This window comes from Macrotis lagotis, chromosome 7 (assembly GCF_037893015.1).
Source record: "Macrotis lagotis isolate mMagLag1 chromosome 7, bilby.v1.9.chrom.fasta, whole genome shotgun sequence".
NCBI lineage: Eukaryota > Metazoa > Chordata > Mammalia > Peramelemorphia > Peramelidae > Macrotis > Macrotis lagotis.
In genome coordinates this window covers 146,812,095-146,836,860 of record NC_133664.1, presented here as the reverse complement: position 1 = coordinate 146,836,860, position 24,766 = coordinate 146,812,095, and the positions used below count along the sequence as shown (strand labels likewise).

The window sequence follows — 24,766 nt, the reverse complement described above, 5'->3', positions numbered from 1 at the left end:
TAGGGAACTTGGTATATAATTTTATTTGTTTTGATTTTTCCTGAGAACTCCTCCTTCTTTTTTTTTTAAATAGTCTATGTAGAATAGGAATTAATTGCTCCTTAAATGTTTGGTAGAATTCACTTGTAAATCCTCCTGGGCATTAGAGATTTTTTAGGGAGTTTAATCGATGCTTTCTTCAATTTCTTTTTCTGAAATGGGATTATTTATGTATTTTACTTCCTCTTCTCTTAATCTGGGAACTTTTATTTTTGTAAATATTCACCCATTTCACGCTGGTTATAAAATTTATCAGCATACAATTTGGCAAAGTAGCTCCATGTTATTTTTTCAATTTCCTCCACATTGGGAAGGTAGATCACTCTTTTTTGAGTTGAACTCACATATTCTTTTATATTTCATTAACAATTTTTATTAATAGTTTATTTGTTTTCCAATGGTAGTTTACATCTGTCATTTTCCATAGTGTCTTGAATATTACAATTTTTGCTCCACCCTCCCTTCCCTCTGCCCAGAACCCATAGAGACAGACTGATAATCTTTACATTGTTTGAATGATATACATTGATTGAAATTGAATGTATTAGGAGATAAATCATATCTTTGAGGAGAAAATAAAATAATAGTGATAGTAAAATTATGTAATACTTAAGACCCTTTAAAAATTAAGGTAATAATAGACATTGGCCTTGTTTAAACTCCACAGTTCTTTCGGGTACAGATGGTATTCTTCATCACAGTTGCTCTAAAATTGTCCTTTATAATTGCATTTATGGAACGAGCAAGTCCATTAAAGTTGATCTCACCCCCATGTTGCTGTTAGGGTGTACAATATTCTTCTAGTTCTGCTCATCTCACTCATCATCAGTTCAACTTTCTGGGTTTTTCTGAAATCCCATCCCTCTTGGTTTCTAATAGAACAATAGTGTTTCATAACATATATATATATATATATACATATATATATATATATATATATATATATATATATATATATATACCACAATTTGTTCAACCATTCAACAATTGATGGACATTCAATTGATTTCCAATTCTTTGCTATTACAAACAGGACTACTATGAATATTTTTGTACAAGTGATGTTTTTACCCTTTTGCATGATTTCTTCATGGTGTAAACCTAGTAGTGGTACTGCTGGATCAAAGGGAATGCAAATTTTTAATGCCACTTGGCATTAAATTTGGCATATAATTCCAGATTGTTCTTCAGAAATTTTGGATGAATTCACAGCTCCACCAGCAATGTATTAGTGTCCCAGATTTCCCATGTCCTTTCAACATTGAACATTGTCCTTTCTAGTCATATTGGTCAATCTAATAAGTGTGAGAGGGTACCTCAGAGCTGCTTCAATTCGTATTTCTCTAATCAGTAATGATTTAGAGCAATTTTTCATATAACTAAGGATAGCTTTGATTTCCTCATCTTTAAAGTGCCTTTGCATATCCTTGTTCATTTGTCCATTGAGGAATGACTTGGTTTGGTGTTGTTTTTGTTTTATTTTATAAATTTGACTCAGTTCTCTATATATATTTTAGAAATGAGTCCTTTTTCAGAAATACTAGTTGTAAAAATTATTTTCTCAATTTACTGAATTTCTTTTGATCTTGATTAGCGTGGTTTGTGCAAAAGCTTTTTAATTTAATGTAATCAAAATTATCTAATTTGTTTTAATGATTTAAGGATTCTCCATCTCTTCCTTGGTCATAAACGTTTTCCTCTTTCATAGATCTTACAAGTAAACTGTCCCTTGATCTCCTAGTTTGCTTATAATAATGTCTTTACGTCTAAATCCTGTACCCGTTTTGATCTGATCTTAGTATAGGGTGTGAGATGTTGGTCTAATCCAAATTTCTGCCATACTAACTTCCAATTTTGCAAACAGTTTTTATTGAAGAGATAGTTCTTATCCCACAAGTTGGGCTCTTTGAGTTTATCAAACAGTAGCTTCCTATAATTGTTTCCTACTGTCTCTTTTGCACCTAATCTGTTCCACTGATCCACCACTCTTGTTTCTTAGCCAATACCAGACAGTTTTGATTACTGATGCTTTATGGTGTAATTTTAGATCTGGCAATGCTAAACTAACTTTGTTTGTACTTTTTTCATTAAATCCCTGGATATTCTTGATTTTTTTGTTTCTCCATATAAATTGAGTTGCAATTTTTTCTAGCTCATTGAAGTAATTTTTTGGAAGTTTGATTGGTAAGGCACTAAATATGTAGGTTAATTTAGGTAGAATTGTCATTTTTATTATATTAGCTCAGCCTATCCATGAGCAGTTGATATTTACCCAGTTATTTAAATCTGATTAAATTTTTGTGTAAAATGTTTTATAGTTGTGTTCATAGAGTTTCTGAGTCTGCCTTGGCAGTTAGACTCCCAAGTATTGTTTATTGTCTGAAGTTACCTAAAAATGGAATTTGTCTTTCTAGCTCTTGCTGCTGTATCTTGCTATTAATATATAGAAATTCTGAGCATTTATGAAGGTTAATTTCATATTCTGCATTTTTACTAAAGTTGCTATTTGTTTCAAGCAGTTTTTTAGCTGATTTCTTAGGATTCTCTAGGTATACCATCATGTCATCTGCAATGAGTGAAAGTTTTGTTCCTCCTTCCCAATTCCTTCAATTTCTTTTTCTTCCCTTTTTGATGAAGCTAACATTTATAATATAATATTGAATAGTAGTGGTGATAATGGAAATCTTTGTTTCACCCTTGTATACCTTAACAGCAACATGAAGGCAATGCTTAACCTTTAATGGACTTGCTCATAACATCATAAGCCTCTACCTTATCCCCTTGCATATAATGCTTCTAGATGGTTTCAGAAGAAAACTGCTAATCATTCTAAGGAACAATCCACTTATTCCTACCCTCTCTAAATGTTTTTAGTAGAAATAGATGCTTTATTTGTCAATGGTTTTCTCAGCATTTATTGAAATAATCATATGATTTCTGTTGGGTTTGTTATATAGTCAACTGAACTAACAGTTTTCCTGATATTGAACCAAATCTGCATTCTAGGGATAAATACTGCTTGGTCATAGTGTATTATCCTAGTGATAACTTCTGTAATTGCTTTGCTTAGATTTTATTTAAGACATTTTGTATCCATATTCTTTAGGGAAATTGGTCTATAATTATCTTTCCCTGTTTTGACTCTTTCTGGCTTAGGTATCATCACCATATTGGTGTCATAGAAAGAGTTAGGCAGAGTTCCATCTTCACCTATTTTGCGAAAGAGTATATAGATAATTGGAACAAATTGGTCTTTAAATGTTTGATATAACTCACTTGTGAATCCATCTGGCCATGGATATTTTTTCATAGGGAGTTCAATGGTAGCTTGTTGAATTTCTGTTTATGAGAAAGGGTTTTATAGGTATTTAATTTCATCTTCATTTAATCTGGGCAACTTATAGTTTTGAAAATATTCATCCATTTCACTTAGGTTATGGAATTTAGTGTCATAAAGTTGGGGAAAATAATTCTGAATTACTATTTTGATTTCCTCCTCATTGGTGGTAAATTCACCTTTTTTTCATTTATGATCTTAATTTGGGGTTCTTTTTTATTTTTTTAAATCAAATTAACCAAAGGTTTATCATTTCATTGTTTTTTTCATGAAACCAACTCGGTTTTATTTAGTAGTTCAATAACTTTATTTATTTCAATTTCATTAATTTCTCCTTTATTAGAATTTCTAAAATTGGTATTATTTGGAGGTTTTTTATTTGTTTTTCTCTAATTTTTTAATCTCATGCTTAGTCCATTGATTGCTTTTTTCTCTATTTTATTCATGTAAACATTTAAAGATATGCTATGTCCCACCTTGGCTGTATCCCATAAATTTTACTATGTTGTCTTGTTTTTTCAATATCAAGGATGAAATCATTAATTCTCTCTATAATTTGTTATTTAATCTACTCATTTTTTCTCATTTTTTAAAATGATCAATGTTTGAAGGTGTGGGAAATCTATGACACTAAGACGTTGGTATAGCTGTAAGCTCATCCAACCTTTCTGGTTAGCAATTTGGAATTATATCAAAAGGGCAACAAAAATGTGCATACAATTTAAACCATCAAAACCACTACTGGGTATTGAAGAGATTATGAAAAAGGGTAAAATCATCACTTGTACAAAAATATTCATAGCAGCCCTGCTTGTGGTAGCAAAGAATTGGAAATTAATTGAATGTCCTTCAATTGGGAAATGGCTTAACAAACTGGTATATGTATGACACTATTGTTCTGTTAGAAACCAGGAGGATTTGGAATTCAGGGAAGCCTGGAAGGATTTACATGAACTGATGCTAGGTGAGATGAGTAGAACCAGAAAAAGCATTGTATATCCTCACAGCAACATGGGGATGGTGATAAACCTTAATGGACTTGCTCATTCCATCAGTGCAACAATCAGGAACAATTTTGGGAAATCTGCGATGGGGAATACCATCTGTATACAGAAAAAGAATTGTGGAGTTTCAACAAAGACCAAACTTAAAATTAGAAAAAAATGTTATCTTATTATGTAATTTTTCTATCTCTTATACTTTATTTTTTTTCCTTAAGGTTATGATTTTTCTCTCATCACATTCACCTCTGATCAATGTATATCATAGAAAAAATGTAAAGACTAACAGGCTGCCTTCTGTGGGGGTGGGGGAGGGAATCAAGATTAGGGGAACAATTGTAAAAACTAAAAAAATAAATCTTTCTTTAAAAAATGAGGTTTAAATAATTAATTGCTGCATTGGAACTCTCCCTTTGAACCTTGCTGAAGCTCTGCTGCTTGATTGCCAAACCAAAAGCTTCCATAGCTGTTCTGAGTTTAGTCTGGGGTCTCACCCCACTGACCCTGGGCTGGCACTCTGCTCTCTATCCCCGGCTCACCCACATTCTCCTGAGACAGACCTTGTTGGTGGATTGTCTTCTCCTTTGCTCTTTCCGGATTTTGTGGATTTGAATTCTGATAAGAGGCTCATTTCATATTAATTCTGAGGAAAAGCTAGGAGACCTTAGCACAGTGCCTGGTTTCTTTCCACCATCTAGGTTGGAAGTGTCCTTTTTTTGAGACTGGTAATTTGGTTATCTTCTTTCTTTCTTTTAATCAGATTAACCAATGGTTTATCTATTTTATTGACTTTTTCATAAAACCTACTCAGGTTTTTTTTTTAATTATTTATTAGATCAATGATTTTTTTTTGTTTTCAGTTTCATTAATCTTTCTTTTGATTTTCAGAGTTTCTAATGTGTTATTTAAGTAAAGATCTTTAATTTCTTCTTTTTCTATTTTTTTTTTCTTAGTTGCATACCCAGAGAACATTGTTCTCTTTTTCCCTCTATTTTATGCATATACTCATTTGGAGACATAAAGTTCTGCCTCAAAATTTTCTTTACTATATCCCATACATATTGATATGATGTCTCATTGGCATCATTTCTTGGATATAATTATTGATTATTTCTACTATTTACTGTTGGATTATTCCATTATTTTAAATTAAATTATTTTATTTCCTATTAATTTGGGGTTTATCTTTCCATGACCCTTTATTACATGTAATTTTTATTGCATCATTGTCTTTAAAATGTTCATTTATCATTTCTACCTTTCTGCATTTGATTATAAGGTTTTAATGCCCTATTACATGGTCAATTTAGGTATAGGTGCCATGGATTACTGAGAAAAAGGTATATTCTTTTCTATCTCCATCAAGTTTTCTGCAAAGCTCTATTAAATCTAAGTTGTCTAAGACTTCATTCACAATCTTAACTAGCTTCTTTTTATTTTGTGGTGACCAGCCCATTCTTACCAGCTGAAAAGGATATCTGGTTTGGTATCCTCCCAGGTGGTCTGATGTGCCATTGTCCTACTGAACTCAGACTACAAGGACTTCCTCTTCACATCTCTCCTGTGTCTGAGAATATCTGACTGGTTCCCACCAATCTCCTCTGCTGCCTTGCTGGCTTTCAGTTCTTTGCCCTGGGTGCACTCTCATTCTACCAGTGATTGACTTTTCTAGAAAAATGCTCCACTCTTCTCTTTAGTGGGTTCAGTCACTTTTGAAATCATTAAGAGGCTTAATTTAGGTTTCTGAAGGAAATCCAGGAGAACTTGAAGAAATTCCTCCTTCTCTCTGCCTTTTTGGATTCTCCAGCCCCCCCCCCCACTCCTCTTGCACATTTTTTGTAGCTTGCTCTAGTTTTTTGGGCTTAGTTCCAAATTGATCTCCAGAATGGCTGAATCAATTCACAACTTCACCAATACTGCATTAGTATCTCAGTTTTCCCACATCCCTTCTAACATTTACTATTTTCCTTTTTTGCCATATTAACCAATTTGTTACATTTGAGGTGTTTTAATTTGTATTTCTCTAATCAAAAATTATTTAGAGTATTTTTCCATGTGATGATAGCTTTAATTTCTTCATAAAATGCATAGGTTTTTGCAATTATTTATTTATTTTGTTGGTTTTTTTAAATTAATTTTTATTAAAGATATTATTTGAGTTTTACATTTTCCCCCCAATCTTGTTTCCCTCCCCCCTCCCCCCACAGAAAGCACTGTCAGTCTTTACTTTGTTTCCATGTTGTACCTTGTTCCAAATTGGGTGTGATGAGAGAGAAATCATATCCCTAAAGAGAAGAGAAGTCTAAGAGGTAAAAAGATCAGACAATAAGCCATCTGTTTTTTATTCTAAATTAAAGGGAATAGTCCTTGCACTTTGTTCATACTCCACAGCTCCTTATCTGGATGCAGATGGTACTCTCCTTTGCAGACAGCCCAAAATTGTTCCCGATAGTTGCACTGATGGAATGAGCAAGTCCTTCAAGGTTGAACATCACTCCCATGTTGCTGTTAGGGTGTACAGTGTTTTTCTGGTTCTGCTCATCTCACTCAGCATTAATTCATGCAAATCCCTCCAGGCTCCCCGGAAATCCCGTCCCTCCTGGTTTCTAATAGAACAATAGTGTTCCATGACGTACATATACCACAGATTGCTAAGCCATTCCCCAACTGAAGGACATTTACTGGATTTCCAATTCTTTGCGACCACAAACAGGGCTGCTATAAATGCTTTTGTACAAGTAATGTTTTTACCCTTTTTCCTCATCTCTTCAGGGTATAGACCCAGTAGTGGTATTGTTGGGTCAAAGGGTATGCACATTTTTGTTTCCCTTTGGGCATAGTTCCTAATAGCTCTCCAGAAGGGTTGGATGAGTTCACAGCTCCACCAACAGCATAATAGTGTCCCAGATTTCTCACACCCCTTCCAACAATAATCATGATCTTTCCTGGTCATACTGGCAAATATGAGAGGTGTGAGGTGGTGCCTCAGAGAAGCTTTAATTTGCATTTCTCTAATAATTAATGATTTAGAGCATGTTTCCATATGGCTATGGATTGCTTTGATCTCCTCATCTGTAAATTGCCTTTGCATATCCTTTCACCATTTGTCAATTGGGGAATGGTTTTTTGTTTTAAAAATATGACTCAGTTCTCTGTATATTTTAGAAATGAGTCTTTTGTTAGAATCATTAGTTGTAAAGATTGTTTCCCAATTTACTACATTTCTTTTGATCTTGGTTACATTGGTTTTATCTGTGCAAAAGCTTTTTAATTTAATGCAATCAAAATCATCTAATTGGTTTTTGGTGATGTTCTCCAACTCTTCCTTAGTCATAAACTGTTCTCCTTTCTATGGATCTGACAGATAGACTAGTCCTTGATCTTCTAATTTGCTTATAGTATGGTTTTTTATGTCTATGTCCTGTAACCATTTGGATCTTATCTTGGTAAAGGGTGTGAGGTGTTGGTCTAATCTAAGTATCTTCCATACTAACTTCCAATTTTCCCAGAAATTCTTATCAAAGAGGGACTTTTTATCCCAATGGCCAGACACTTTGGGTTTATCAAACAGCAGATAACTATAATCATCTCCTGCTTTTACACCTAGTTTATTCCACTGGTCCACCACTCTATTTCTTAGCCAATACCAAACAGTTTTGATGACTGATGCTTTATAATATAATTTTAGATCAGATAGGGCTAAGCCACCTTCTTTTACACTTTTTTTTTCATTAAGCTCCTGGCAATTCTTGACTTTTTTTTATCTCCATATGAATTTACTTACAATTTTTTCTAACTCATTAAAGTGATTTTTTGGAATTTTGATTGGTAGAGCACTAAACAGATAGTTTAGTTTTGGTAAAATTGTCATCTTTATCATATTACCTCTACCTATCCATGAGCAGTTGATATTTGCCCAGTTATTTAAATCTGATTTAATTTGTGTGAGAAGTGTTTTATAATTGTTTCCAAAAAGATTCTGAGTCTGTCTTGGCAGATAGACTCCCAAGTATTTTATATTGTCTGAGGTTACTTTGAATGGCATTTCTCTTTCTAGCTCTTCCTGCTGTATCTTGATAGACATATACAGAAAAGTTGAGGATTCATGAGGGTTTATTTTATAACCTGCAACTTTGCTAAAATTGCTAATTTTTTCCAGTAGTTTTTTGGATGATTTCTTGGAATTCTCTAGGTAGATCATCATGTAATCTGCAAAGAGTGAGAGTTTTGTCTCTTCCTTCCCAATTCTAATTTCTTCAATTTCTTCTTCTTCTCTAATTGCTGATGCTAACATTTCTAATACAATATTGAATAGTAGTGGTGATAATGGGCACTCTTGTTTCACCCCTGATCTTATCGGGAATGCCTCTAGCCTCTCTCCATTGAATATAATGATTGTTGTTGGTTTCAGACTTATACTGCTAATTATTTTAAAGAACAGTCCATTTATTCCAACACTCTCTAGTCTTTTTAACAGGAATGGATGCTGTATTTTGTCAAAAGCTTTTTCAGCATCTATTGATATGATCAAATGATTTCTGATGGGTTTGTTGTTGATATAATTGAGTATAATAACATTTTTCCTAATATTGAACCAACCCTGAATTCCTGGAATAAATCCTACTTGATCATAATGTATTATCCTAGTGATAACTTATTGGAATCATTTTGCTAAGATTTTATTTATGATTTTTGCATCTATATTCATCAGAGAAATATGTCTATAATTTTCTTTCTCTGTTTTAACTCTTCCTGGTTTAGGTAACAGCACCATATTGGTTTTATAGAAAGAGTTAGGCAGAGTTCCATCTTTCCCTATTTTTCCAAAGAGTCTATATAGAATTGGAATGAATTGTTCCTTAAATGTTTGGTAGAATTCACTTGTGAATCCATCAGGCCCTGGAGATTTTTATTTAACAAGTTCAGTAATGGCTTGTTGAATTTTTTTTCTGAGATAGGGTTGTTTAGGTATGGAATCTCTTCTTCATTTAACCTGGGCAACTTATATTTTTGTAAATATTCATCCATTTTAGTTAAATTATCAAATTTATTGGCATAGAGTTGGTTAAATAATTTCAAATTATTATTTTAATTTCTTCTTCATTGGTGGTGAGTTCACCTTTTTCATTTATGATATTAGTAATTTGGTTTTCTTTTTTAATAAATTTTTTTAATAAAATTGACCAGAGGTTTATCAATTTTATTGGTTTTTTTCATAATACCAACTTTTGGTTTTATTTATTAATTCAGTAGGTTTTTTGCTTTCAATTTTATTAATTTCTCCTATAATTTTTAGAATTTCTAATTTAGTATTTAATTGGGGATTTTTGATTTGTTCTTTCTCTAATTATTTTAGTTGCATGTTTAGTTCATTGATTTCCTCTTTCTCAAATTTATTCATGTAAGCATTTAGTGCTATAATATGTCCCCTGAGAATCGCTTTGAATGAATCCCATTGGTTTTGGTATGTTGTTTATTATTATCATTCTCTAGGATAAAATAGTAAATTCTCCCTATAATTGGGTTTTTGGTCCACTCATTTTTTAAAATGAGGTTATTCAGTTTCCAATTTTTTCTGGGTTTATATCTCCTTGGCCCAGTATTGAATATGACTTTTATTGTATTGTGACCCGAGAAACATGTATTCACTATTTCTGCCTTTCTGCAGTTGATCATTAGGTTTTTATGTCCTCGTACATGGTCAATTTTTGTAATAAGTTCCATGTACTACAGAAAAAAAAGATATATTCCTTTCTATCCCCATTCAGTTTCCTCCATTAGTCTGCCATATCTAATTTTTCTAACAGTCTATTTACCTCCTTAACTTCTTTCTTGTTTATTTTATGATTCGATTTATCTATATCTGATAGCGGGAGGTTGAGGTCTCGCACTAGTAGAGTTTTGCTGTCTATGTATTCCTGTAGTTTTTTCAGCTTCTCCTCTAAGAATTTGGGTGCTGTCCCACTGGGTGCATATATATTCAGCATTGAAATGATTTTATTGTCTATGGTACCTTTTAGGAGGATAAAGTTTCCTTCTTTATCTTTTTTTTACTCTTTCTATTTTTGCTGCTGCTTTGTCAGAGATAAGGATTTCTACCCCTACTTTTTTTACTTCAGCTGAAGCAAAATATATTTTGCTCCAACCTTTTACCTTTACTCTATATGTATCTCTCTGCTTCAAATGAGTTTCTTGTAAGCAGCATATTGTAGGACTCTGGTTTTTAATCCACTCTGCTATTTGCTTACATTTTAAGGGAGAATTCATCCCATTCACATTCAAGGTTTTGATTACTGATTCTTTATTACCCTGTGTGCTATCTTCCCTCTGTTTGTATTTTCCCCCCTTTCCCCCCCTTTATCCATATTCCCCAGTATTTTGTTTCTGAATACCACCCCCTTCAGTGTGTTTTCCCTGCTATATCACACCCTCCCCTTTCTTTCCCCTTTCCCTTTTTCTCTTTTCCCTTCCCTTCCTTTTGTTATTTCCCCTTTTTCCCCCACTCCCCTCCCGTTCTCCATCCCCCCTCCCCTTTTCGTCTTTTAATACTTGAAAGGTTAGATGTTTTATAAGTTAAGTGAGTATGTGTAGGTTGACTTTAAGTAAAGTCTGATGAGAAGAAGATTCAGGTGTTTATCATCGGCTCCCTTCTTCCCCTCTATTACCATAGGTTTCTTTGTACCTCTTAGTGTAATGACATTTACCCCATTCACTCCCCTCCCTCCTTCAGTCTCTTTCCTGCCCCTCTTCTATGGAGGTAATGTTTTTTTAGATCATTCTATCAAAGTCATAGAAAATTCTGAGTGTCTTTCCATTCTAATTCAGTATGTTCTAGCGAATAGAGTCAAAATTCCTGGGAGTTATTAGGGTCTTTCTCCCAAGTGGATTTAAAGCCAGATACATCTCTTTAGATAGTAGTCTCATGGATAGGCCATATATGTCCATCATTTCTGACCAGGTATATTCTCATATTCTCTCTGTTATAGTTACAATTCTCAAGATTTGTGAGAATCCCCCCACCACCACCCACACCATGCTGGGATATAACCAGTTTCAAATTACTGGATTGGTTTTTTTTCCTTTTACCATCACCTTTTTTTTTTACCTCTTCATGTGTCTCTTGAACCTCCTATTTGATGTCCAAATTTTCTGTTTAGCTCTGGTCTTTTCATCAGAAATTTTTGGAATTCTTCCATTTCGTTAAATGTCCATCTTTTTCCCTGGAAGAGAAGGCTCAGCTTTACAGAAAAGTAAATTCTTGGCTGCATTCCAAGCTCCCTTGCTCTTCAAAATATCTCATTCCAGGCCCTTCAATCCCTTAATGTTTATGCAGCCAGGTCCTGCGTGATCCTTAGTGTGGCTCCTTGATATTTAAATTGTTTCTTTCTGGCTGCTTGCAGGATTTTCTCTTTTATCTGATAGTTCTGGAGTTTGGCCACAACATTTCTTGGTGTTTTCATTTTAGGATCTTTTTCTGGTGGATCCCCACCATGTACTCTTTCAATCACTACTTTGCCCTCTGATTCCATGATATCAGGGCAGTTTTCCATCACTAGATCCTGTAATATTAAGTCCAAGCTTTTTTTCTCTTCAATGTTTTCAGGAAGTCCTGTAATTTTCAGGTTACCCCTCCTCAATCTATTCTCAAGGTCAGTGGTTTTGTTGATGAGGTATTTTACATTTGCTTCCATTTTTTCTATTTTTTAATTTTGTTTAACTGACTTTTGCTGTCTCATGGAGTCATTAGTTTCTGTAGATGCCATTCTTTTTGGGGGTGGGAGGAATTTTCTTCATTAACCTTTTGCAACTCCTTTTCCAGTTGGTCAATTCTACTTTTGAAAGAGCTTTCCATTTGACCCATTGAGGTTTTGAGAGAATTAATTTCTTTTTGCATTTGCCCATTTGAAGATCTGAGAGTTTTATTCTCATTTTGTATTTGTCCAATTGTACTTTCTAAAGTTTTGTTTTCTTGTTGCAAGGCATTAATTGTCTCTTCCAAATTTTTATACTGCTTCCTCATTTCTTCAAGGAAGACTTTCTGTGCTGAACACCAGATTGTATTCTCCTCAGAGGTTCCAGGTCTGTCTGAGTTAGGGTCTTTCCCTTCCAAGAATTTTTCCATGGATCCACCTTTCCATTGACCCTTCTTCATTTTGCTAAGACATGATTTGGGGAGGGGCTGGTTCACAGGGGCTTGGGATCTCTAAAGGCTTACTCACTGAGTGCAGTTTCTTTGGCTGGCCAGTAGGATGTGTTGGTTGCTTTTGCTGGAGTGTCTATAACCTTGGCTGAGGCCTTCTCCCTTTCCTTGAAGGGAGGGGTTGGAGCTATTGAATTCTTTTTCCTTCAATCAATGGTGGGCTTTACCCTGGCCTGAGGTCATTCTTCAGCTGGGCTGGTCCTTCTGCTCACACACCTGGGCCTGAGGCAGAAGTAGTTTGCATTTGTTTGTAAGGGAAAGAGTCTGAGTTATAATGGGACTCAGAACAGAGGAGCCCAGGGATACTGTCAGAAGCCTTCTTGCTCCAGAATTCTCCCCCATGCCCTGTCCAGGATCTCCTGGGGGACAGCTCCAACACCAGTGCCTCTGCTCCCCTGTGGACTCACACCCCGAGATCCAGCCCCACCCTGATCCAGCAGGTCTGGCTCTGGGGCCCTCAGACTCCTGGCTCCAATTCAGCCGTTTATCTGGCTGATCTAGGGCTGATCCTCCCTCTGAGCCCAGACTCACCAGCCCGAATTTGGCCAAAGTTGCTGCTGGAGACAAATGCTGAGGTAGATGTTCTTTCTCCTGGTTTTTCTTTCTAGGTTTTGTGGGTTGGATTTCTTTTAAGAGGTTTGTTTCATGTGAAAGATGGGGAAGAGATCAGGAGACTTTAGAACTGTGCCTTTCTTCTCTCCACCATCTTGGCCGGAAGTCTTCATAAAATGTGTAGTTTTTAAAGAGAATCAATTGCAATCTATTCTAGAGTTCACCATTTTTGTATGTGTGTTATTAATCTGTTTTGGCAGCATAGAAAAATCTATTCTCAGAATCATATTTTTGAAGGCATATAAAATATATTATCACAAAGGAAACTGATTTTGAAATTGAGGTATCAAAATATTTTAAAGCAAGTTCATGAACAGCAGGTTAATAACTGATCATGTAGAATTTCATCTTTTCTTTTCATCATTTGCACTTAGTTTAATACTTGATGTTTAATAATTATTTAAGAAAGGTTTGCTGTGTGATCAGATAATATTTTTATTTGGCAATAGTATTTGCCATTTTCTTTCATTATGAGTTTCTAAATAACACTTCTTTAAAATTTCAATCTTGTATAAAGTTTATATAGTGTTTAACTCTTTTTCATTCATTTCTAAACCTCCATGTCATTTCTTATACTTTTTTATCCTACCTCTCAACAATAATGTTCTCTCTGGGATTACAAAGAGATATATTAACACCTTCAATTGCTTTCTCTTGTTCTTTAACTTAGAAAATTTAAAAGTGTTCATTGACTTTTTTCCTTAAAATTCTCAAGAGTTTTATAAAACCTGGCTTTCATGTTTCATCCCCTACCTCTCTGATTCCTTTTATGCTGTTCTTTTTTTTCTTTGATGCTCAAAGTTCTCTAATACCCATTACAATGGAGCAGCCTGGTCGTGCAGTGGCTAGAGCACCTGTCCTGGAATCAGGAGGACATGAGTTCAAATGCATTCTCAGACATAAAATAATTACTTAGTTGTGTGACCTTGAGCAAGTCACTTCACCCCATTGACTTGCAAAAATAAACAAAAAAAATATTCTTTCCTCTTCCTTTTTGACAATAATCATCAAATCTCAAGGCCTCAATTATCCCCTATATGGTAAGGATACCCAAGCCTGTAGTGATAGTCTTTGTCTTTCTAAGTTTCAGAGTCAAATTTTCTAATTCAAAGGGGACATCTTGATTGTAGATTTTTTAAAAAATCAACATAAAATTTTCAGCTACATACTTTGACCCCCCAAATTTCTAAATTTTAAGGAAAATCATATCTGCATATTTGCATTTTGACATATAAATATTGATAAATATCACAGTTCTCTGGAATACTGTCTATAGTTAGATGATATACTGATTTGACAAAAGTACTATGCTCTGCTAATACATAAGCAATCATAATGATCAGAGACAACTTTCAAAACATTATCTTCAGAGAAGCTAGGTGGCACAGTGGATAGAGCATGGGCCCTGGTGTCAGGAATACCTGAGTTTAAATCCAGCCTCAGACACTTAATAATTGCCTAGCTGTGTGGCCTTGGGCAAGCCACTTAACCCCATTGCCTTGCAAAAAAAAAACCCTAAAAAACATGATCTTCATATTGATATATATTCCCTTGCCTTAAAAAAATAAACCCCCACAAAAACAGTATAATTTAGTAAGGACCCATTTTATTTGCTGAATGGAATTATACTGAGAAATTCTTATAATACTGATAATGCCTTGTAAATAGATTCAAAAGATTATAAATTTAGGTGATGAAAGAAGTTGGAAGTCATCTTTTCTAATGCTCCAATTTTAATTAAATAACTTGCCCAAGGTCAAGGTTATAGGGAATAGGAGAGCCGTGTTTTGAAGAAAGGTCTTCTGAGTTCATGATAAGTTCCTCTTTGCAGCACACCAGGTTGTCATTAATACTAAGAGACTCATTAGCCTTTTTCCTATTCTTGCCAAAACTTAAAGATAGAGTTGGCATTGTAAGCTTATGAACAGAACAAGCTCTGAGTTTGAAGTTTGACAATCTGGGCTCAGATTTTTATCTAAATATGCGATCCTGGTCATCACTTTACCTCTGATCCTCAGTTTGCTCAGAAGTGGACATGATGACTAGACTAAATGATCTCTAAGTTCCCTGCTCTGGATTTCTGATGTCTTCTACTAGATTGAGTGACAACATGAGCTCATGCTAATTAATGTGCAATGTATTAATGACCACAAGAATGAGATCACCTCAGAAGTCTGGGACTAATAAGGAATAAAATTTCAATGGGTATTGGAAAAATTGATTCTCCATTAGTGTAATTACTCTCCTCTGAAACCATCAGCCAGATTCTGTGTAATATTTGAATGTAAAGCTTTGGTAATAATTAAAATATTGAAATGATGTAAACATCAATAATAAAAGAGGCAAGTTTTTTAATTTGTTTGTTTATTTTTATCAGAGATCACCATGGTCTTTCTACCCAATGAATCAAGACAATTGCAGTACAATAAGAATGTTGTATTAAGTTGTGTATGTCAAAATCAGTTTTTCCATATTGTAAATGAATATCATATGGTCAACATTAGTTCAGGATCTTTCAGTAAGCAAAACACAAACCAAACCCCCAAAATTATCAGGGTAAGAAGCATAAACAAACAATATCACCAAATTTATGATGCTGCGCTATCAAAATAGACACAATGATCTGTGCTTTTTTAAATGTTTGTTTTGATCTTTGATATGAATAAGGGCATATTTGACATGTTTTGGCTGTGTATTTAGTCTGACATGAAATCATGTACTGAGGTGTGAATGCTTTGTGATCTCAGCTAATTTTGAATTTTCTGTTCCCCCACATTTTCCCTTTCTCTTCCTCTCCTCCCCTTCCACCATTTTAAAATTTTGTTCTTGCAATTCAAGCAGGTCATGTAAATAGATACAGGTTATTTTTCCTTCAATGGAACTGGTTCCTGCTCTGGGGGCAGAATAGATTCCAACCTTTGCCAGAGTTCTGGAGGCCAGAGAATATGAGTTTCTTGAGCATCGAGAAGTCCAAGGGAAATCTGTATCATTGAGAAATACAAAAATAGCAATTAAGATATCATTGCTTTGGAATTTTCAATTCTTTATGTGAAACTCAAATTGATTATAGGCCTGATATTCTAAGGGTTATATAATTTTGACCCAGAAACAAACAAAATAATTTATATTCTTCTGAATAATTCTAAGAAAACTCTTCAAGCCTCAAAGTGGCTTCTAGTAAGTACTGAATGTTAGAGTCATAGTTGGCCACTTTTTTGATGCCAGATCTTTTAAAGCAGATTTTCTTGATTGTTTATATATTTGTCAGTTCAAAGAAGTTTCTATGAAAACTTTTCCTCTTGTCATTTCTTATGACAAAAAAATATTTAATTATATTCAATAACATAACCTCTTCAATCATTCCCCAACTGAGGGGCAATTCCTTAGTTTCCAATTCTTTGAAACAAGCCCAAAACAAATGCAAAATGGCCAACCGCATTATAAATATTTTGTATATATAATTAATATATTATACATACATACATATAATTTCTCTCTTTCTTTGTTATCTTTATTGATACAAGTCTGGTAGTGATGTGCTAGGTATACACAAATTAATCATTTATTGAACACTTTAAAATGTCATTCCAGAGCAGTTACTTTGCAAATTCCTAAAAAGTACCTTAATATTCCTTTTGTTTGCATTTTCAATTTTTTGTAATCTTTGCCATTCTGATAGAATTGAAGAAGAACCATAGACTTTATTTAATTTGAATTTTTCCAATTCTTAGATATTTAGGATATTTTTCCATAATTGCTGATACAATAACTGACAACTACACCCTGTCTTTTGAAATGTGTCAGAACATTTCCCTCCATACATTCTAAGCTGTAGTCAAGATAGACTATTCATTGTCACTTGAATGAACACTATTATACTTTCCCATTCTTCTACCTTTGATGATGTTGGTCTATATATCATGAATGTCTTTTTTCCTTCTCTTTGCCTGTTGATTTCCTGCCCATATTTTAAAGTACAATTAAAATACCCCATCATCCCTAACCTTTCTTACTGGAAGCATTAATTCTAAAGAAATTCTATCTCAGATTTATTTTAGTTCCTTATTTGTTTAGTCATTTTTTTAGTCATGCCTGACTATTTGTGATCTCATTTAGGGTTTTCTTGTCAAAAATGCTGGGTTGCTTTGCTCATTTCCTTCTCCAGCTCATTTCACAGATGAGGAAGCAGAGGAAAGCAGGGTTAAGCTACTAACTATCCGAGACCCTTTCTGAACTCATAAAGATGAGTCTTCCTGATATCAAGCCCACTGCTCTAACCATTTTGCAACCTAACTGCTCCAAGTCCCTTATGCAGCTTTTTTGAATTTATTAACATCATTTTTTGGTATTCCTTCATGAAAGTAGTCATCATGAATCTTTAGACAGTCTTGTATCATACAGGAGTGCAATAAGAAATTATGAATGAATGAATGAATGAATAAATGAATGAATGAAATGTATTCTTTTGAAAAATCTGTACAACATATTTCCTACTATAAAGTCATCCTTCACTTTAATTTCTTCTCAAAATTTGAATAGCTTTTTTTTCATTGGATTTATTTTCTCATTCTTTAGGGTTTATGGTTCTCTGAACTCTTGTCACATTCCTTTTATCTTCCTTAGATTGTATAAGCAAAAATTAGAAACAGTATGGAAATAGATAAAAATTTAACATATGTTTTCCCATAAAACATTTTGCTATTCATTTATGTCAAACACTATCTTCCAATATTTTCTCTCACTTTCCAAAAGCAAGCAATTCCCTAGTTAAGAATAAGTAATGAATGACTCTCTATTAAATGTAAAAAAGAAATACTGCACTAAAAGCATAATTTGAAAATGAAAAAACTAGAATTCTCATAAAAATATTTCAGTGTGGCTAGTTGGCACAGTGGATAGAGCACCAACCCTGAATTCAGGAGGACCTGAATTCAAATCTGGTCTCAGACACTTAGTAATTGCTTAGCTATTTGATCTTGGCTAGTCACTTAATCCCACTGCCTTGCAAAAATCTAAAAAATATATTAGTATTTGATTGGAAAGTTCATTTCACTGTTAGTTCTCTAGCCATGAATCTTCATTTTATGTTACAACTACTAAGTGACTTTCCAAGGGCAAACTGGGTGGAGAGGGAGATGAAAATTCTCAGAAATACATGAACTCCTTTAATGAAATGTGCAACTGAAATTTATCTAGTTTTTTCAACAATGTATGGAAGGCATCTCCAATTCATCAAATTTCTGATAAGGATCTTCATTTTTCTCTCAGATGAATTTATGCCCAGAATATTTGCTCAAAACAAAACAATCAGTTGCAAAGTTGAAAAAAAAAGTATTGCTTTTTCTATACAGTACTCAAAATAATTTTGACTAGTTTTCATTTAATCTGATGTTAGTTTTACTTAAGTTTATTATCTATGTAGGATAAATTGAGAAGGTGTTTTGGCATAATATAGAGTGGAAATTACTAATCTTCAACTCACTATAAATAATCACAAATATGCTCTTTTTCATTCCCCAAAGTTTTTGGTAGACAAGAAAATAGAAACATTTCTCATTTATGTCTTATTGCTGAAATATGATTCCAAAGGGGTGGGAGAAGAAAAAGAACAAGAAAATAAAAGATGAGACAAAAATGAGAAGGAAGAAGAAAAGTAGGAGTTGGGATTAGGAAAAAAATTGAGGAAAATGGACACAAGGGAGTATGAAGAGGTAACAGTGATTACCACCAGTAACTTATATTTACATAGAACTAGAACAGAGATTAAAAAAAATAGCAAGAGAAAATAGCAATAAGAAGAATTAGGGCAGGAAAGAATGACATTTATTCATAAACAAAGTAATAGGATAGAGGGCATTGATATGAAAATAATAGTTTCATATCAGGAAATAATGAGAGAAAATATTGAAAATGATGAAATATGCCCCTACTGCTTACAGGAAAGAATAAAAAAAACTACTGAGCTTGGAACTCAAGGTATTCTGAAATTTGGTCCCAAACCACCTTTTTTATAATATGTCCCAGTGTTATCCAATACAAACTGTTTTCCTCTAGGCAGACTGTTCTCAATTTACAAAAAATTTCCATGTACATTCCCTTCCTCCTGCCCCCATCCAAGTTTATGATATATACTGAGGGATTAGGGACAATTTCTTAATATTGCTTAACATATTGATTTACATATATTAAAATTTAAGGATTTTAATGAATGAATGAAGGCTAAGAAGGACATACTACCAATCTAAATGTTACTTTCTTTTAAATACCTAGCTCAGGTTTCATTTCTAAGTCTTAATCACTCCAACCTACATTAATCTTCTCTTCTTGTTGTGCAAAGAAAACTATTTTATTATATTTTAGAATATAAATTAGAAAACGTATGTAAAGCTATTGCAATGAAAGAAATTTGTAAACTTTAAAGAGTCATATAAATACAGAGACCTTATTAATTAAGACCACTGGGTTTGGGACAATACTCAATAAGAAAGGGTCCAGAATGTCTTTGGTCTTTTTCTTCTTCCCTTCACCCTCTATATGGCTATCAGATTAATTGGCCTCAAGTTCTGTGAGCTAAGGCATGGAATAAGCATTTATTAAGTACTTACTTTTTTGAGGATCTCTGATAAGTGCTTTACAGGTTTAATTTCATCTGATTCTCACAAAACCCTGGGTGATGAGATATTTTTCTATATAGGATTAACTACATGTTGTTAGAGAACTGTATGTAGTTAGAGAAATGGAGTAACATTGAAGTTATGGGATTTACCATGATCATCCAGTTAATTGAAGCTATATTTGAATGCAAAACTTCCTAATTTTAATCCCAATACACCCTTGACTCTTCTCTAGGTAGGTAGGTAGAGCTAGAAAACATTATTATGATTCTGATTTTACAGATTAAGAAACCATGTTAAAAACAAACAAATGAAAAGCATTCCTCAAGGTCACATGCACAAGCAAAAAGTCTGATAACTGAAGAGATAAGGATTTGAATTGCAGCTCTAAGCATATAAAACATTATAATGCTTCTCTTTTCATGCTAATTTTTTGTTGCTGGATGGAAATTATCACCTATCTCTCTAATTAGAGCCAGAGATATAGATTTAGAAGTTCATGGGCCATCTATACCAACATTTTTTCTTTAGAGATGACTTTGTCACTTGCTCAAAGCTACACAAGTAGTGAGTGACAGTGTTTCAATTTAAAATCAAATCTTCCAGTTTTACTCTAAGGCTTCTTTCCTTTTCACTGCCTCACAATACCTCAACACTGATCCAGTGGTTTTGAAAATTATAAAGGGGCTAGATAGTGAAAGGTAGTAGAATGTGGAAGAGTAGAATAGAGAAGGGGAAGATAAAATTTCTTGTATATTTTCCATCACAACTATACCCCAAGAATCCCAACTCCATTCACATGCATATAATACAGCATAGTGCTACAGAGAGGCAGCATGACTTAGTGGAAAGGGTATTATTTTGGCTCAAGAAACCTTAGTTAAGTTCCTCTCATACAAACTCTTTAATACTGAACCTGTATTAGCCTCAATTTGTTTGAAAAAATATGTGTGTTGATTAACTCACAGGATTGGTGTGAAGAAGTATGTTATAAACTAAAGAATAATCAGAATATGAGTAATTATTATAATAATAAAGTTGACAAGACCTGCATTTAAGTATCTCTGACACTTTACTAGCTGGGAAAATCACTTACCCTATCTCTATTTTGACTCAAGCACTCCCCTGGCCATACAAATTACATCATGAAGAAGTTACGATTCATTTATATCAATTGAGGGAATTCCCACAGGAGGTTCCCATACTGATAAAGTCACAAATCCTTTCTATATTCATACATTGTAAAGTAGGCATATATTTTTTTAAATATTGACTCAACATTACTATTAATGTTGAATTAAATGAAATCTCATTTTTAAAAAATAGCAAAAGTTATTATTAAACTCCTGAAATGAACATTATGAGAATTAAAAAAAAAGCTCTAGTTCTCTAGAAGTCAATGAATACAATAGTAATAAACTGCAATGGATTTGTTGAAAATTGTTGTTGATTTTGTTAAGCTCCACTAACATCATATTATGATGTCTTACGGTGTGATGACAATTTTGTCTGTGTTTTTAAAGATTGCTAACTCTTGACTGTATAAGAGAAAAGTTAACTTCCAATATGGACTCAGTAATAAATTGAATGTCTTTTCCCCAAGGAATGGGTTGAATAAATTCTTTTTTTGTTTTGTTTTTGCAAGCCAATATGTTTAAGTGACTTGCCCAAGGTCACACAGCTAGATAATTATTAAATGTCTGATGCCAGCTTTGAACTCAGGTTCTCCTGACTTCAAGGTCAGTGTGCTATCCACTGTGCCACCCAGCTGACCCTGAATAAATTCTTGAAGGCTAATCAACAAGTTGGGCAAAGCATAATGTTATTGTTGGTTTTGGTCTCATCAATTTTGGACAAATGTCCATTAAATTACAGAAGTTTGAGATCTATCTTATTGACAAGAATAACTATACAACAAAACTTCAGATCTTTGGAATACTGATCTAACTCTTCTGTAAGAAGTTTGATATGTTCTAGAAATAATTAGAAAATTATTAAAATATGAGAATGCAAGATTCATGTTCATTTATTGTTCTCTAGGACAAGTTCATCTTCTCTCCCACTTAAATTTCAATCTATTGATGATCAAGTACTTATTAAGTGTCTAGTATTTGTTAATATACACATATCTATGAATATTGTCCACATAAAAGCACTATCTAATTTTTATGAAAGCTGATTCTTTTGCAGTGAATTTGTAATCCAATTGTTTAGCAAATAGTGGACTTTTAAAAAGTCTTTATTGATATTTTCTTTTTCTTATACTTCCTTAAGTATCCCCCTGTTCTTCCCATAAAGCCATCTCATATGACAAAGAGTATCTTTTATTTTTTTTTTAAAGGAAACTTGAGTAGCTTTATTTAGCTTCTAATTTCTGGGAGGCTCAAGAATTATTATTTTGGACAACAAAAAAAAAGAAGACTGTGCTTACAGATCATTTTCTGCCATTTCTTTCTTTGGGACATTATTTTATTGTTGCCCTTTCTATTACATGGGATGTACATACTGGGTGTTAATAAAAAGTCAATGCCTGTACAATATATTCTACAACTGAGCACCACTTTCTGTAACTGAACAGGCATAGAGAAATTACACAGAACATTGGCATCTGGCAGTATTTTTCCAAAAAAAAAATTGACTAAAATGGGTTTAAATTGATTAACACTATTAAATCACATCTAATATTTGATACTACATGATTTCAATACAGCTATATGATACAATTATACAAAATGTGTTAACATCCAAGAATACAACCAAAATTAAGATAGCAAACAAAACCTATATAACGTTTTCTTACAGGAAAATACTTTTGAAGTATGCATGTAACTGCCCATTCTTTTAAAGAAAATCTACTGCAAGCAAAGTTATCAACCTCCGGAAAAAATCACACATAGCATTACTAAGCATAACCCCAAGAAGTGTACAATAAGCACACCTGGAAAATACAAAATTAAAAAAATTGTAAGCAACAGGTGAGCTTCATATTTATAAGAATGTGAAAAGAATTCCATTTTTTAGCACTGTCATATAAAGAATTGTCTTTTTGATGCAAGTTCATGAATTAGTCTCCTACTGGGGGCTGCACTTTACAAAACACTATGTTCTTGAAACTGGGCTACAGAGCAAGATAGAGCATCTTAAAAGTTTTTTTTTTTGTTTTTACTTTTACTACTTTATCAAAACATGTCCTTTAGGTGTGTAGGATTCAATTTTTTAAAAAAAAATCTTTCCTAGAAACAATATACAAAGGAGAGGCATATTTATTTCCAATCATACTCCTCTAAGATGCTTCTCGAGTTCGAGAACATTCTTCCCTCTCCTTTTCACTGGTTGTTTTTGGCCTTAGCATGTGTTAAGATGTGAGATTTCAGGTTAGTTGACTGAGCAAACTTCTTATTACAGCTGTCGAAGGGGCAAACATAAGGCCTGTCTCCAGTATGAATTTGCACATGTGTGCGTAAATTGAAGTTCAGTGAAAAGCGCTTCCCACAGCCTTCGAACGTTCACTGAAAGGGCTTCTCTCCAGTATGAACCAGTTGATGCCATTTTAGTTTTGAACTCTCAACAAAAGCCTTTCCACATTCTGCACATATGTGGACTCTAGGACCATGGGTGTGCAGATGTTTTCTCATGGCAGAGTTATCCCTGAACATCTTTGTGCATCCTTTATGAGAGCAAGCTATTGTTCTTGGAGTATCATCTTTTATTTTTCTTGCCTTCATTCTAGCAAATTCAGCCAGTTGCTTAGGATCTGAGAGGTCAATGCCTGGTATTCCTCCAGGAGGGAGTTTCTTGGCTGTCATGTACTCAGAATAATCAGGAGGTGAATTCTCTCCAATGATCTGTTCTTCCACCACTGTCTCATGGTCAATGTCTTTTTTTATCATCTGAGTCTTGAAGGAAGAGAAGGACTTCAGCAGACGGAAATGTGGAGGGAGCCTGTTCCAGGCATGGGGTATGGCCTGAGGCCTACATGGTGACGGAAAACTCCCCCTCCAAGGTCTTGATCTGCACCTGCTTCTGCTCCCACTTCCTTTTGCTCAACTTGGACCGCTGCCGCTGCCCGCCCCAAAGAGTGTCTTTTAAAGGGGGGGGGGGAGTCAGTACCAGTGGTCAACAATTGAAAAAATACAAAAGCATGTACAATGTGAAATACTTTTAAGAAGGCATATGGTGGAAATATTTTATCATCTCTTTTCATTCATGGTCTGATTGATCTTTATAGTTTCATCAGATTTACTTTCAATTTTTTAGTGTGTAATTACCACCCTACTCCCCAAGTCATATTGTTGTAGTCTACATGCAGATTGCTTTATTGTTTTCATGATCTGTTTACTGTCCATCAGTTCATATGGATCTTTTCATATTTCTTTGTATTCATCACACATTATTTCTTATAGTAGAGAAATATCCCATTTAACGTATGTGTGATACTTTTACATTTGTTTCCTAATTGTTATCTGCTTCACTTCTAAATTTCAGCTATCAAAAATGTGCTTCTCTAAATATTATTGAGTATATTGGATTATTTTTTATTGACAGCTACTTTAACATATAAGTTAAATAAAGGCATCCCTGTTTAAAATATGAATATATTAGTCACTTTATTTGCATAAGTTCAAATTCCTTTTCAAAATGGCTTTATTATTTTACAGTTCCAACCAATCTGTTAGAATTTCTATTCTTATACAATCCCACCTAACATTTGCTATTAATATTTATTGTCATTTTTGCCAATTTTCATGGTATAGAGTGAAATTCAGGGTTATTTTGATGTGTATTTCTCTTATTACCATAAAATAGTGTTAATAAGACCAAAGGAGAGGTTCAGTTAGCCCAAAGACATGGGATCTTTCACTATCCATTTCCTGAATGCCTAATGTCAATAAAGCAACTTGTAGATAAGTACAATTATTTTCTAATAAGATTTAGAAATGAAACTATTGACCAAGAAAGAAAT

The 24,766-nt window shown here is 33.7% G+C and overlaps 2 pseudogenes; both read right to left on the bottom strand.

The window, feature by feature from the left end:
• The window catches only part of LOC141494169 (ribose-phosphate pyrophosphokinase 2 pseudogene), a 33,845-nt pseudogene extending 27,953 nt beyond the window's left edge, over window positions 1–5,892 (bottom strand).
• A 17,173-nt stretch (window positions 5,893–23,065) lies between these two features.
• LOC141493867 (transcriptional repressor protein YY1-like) lies at window positions 23,066–23,834 on the bottom strand (annotated as a pseudogene).
• Window positions 23,835–24,766: the final 932 nt, after the last annotated feature.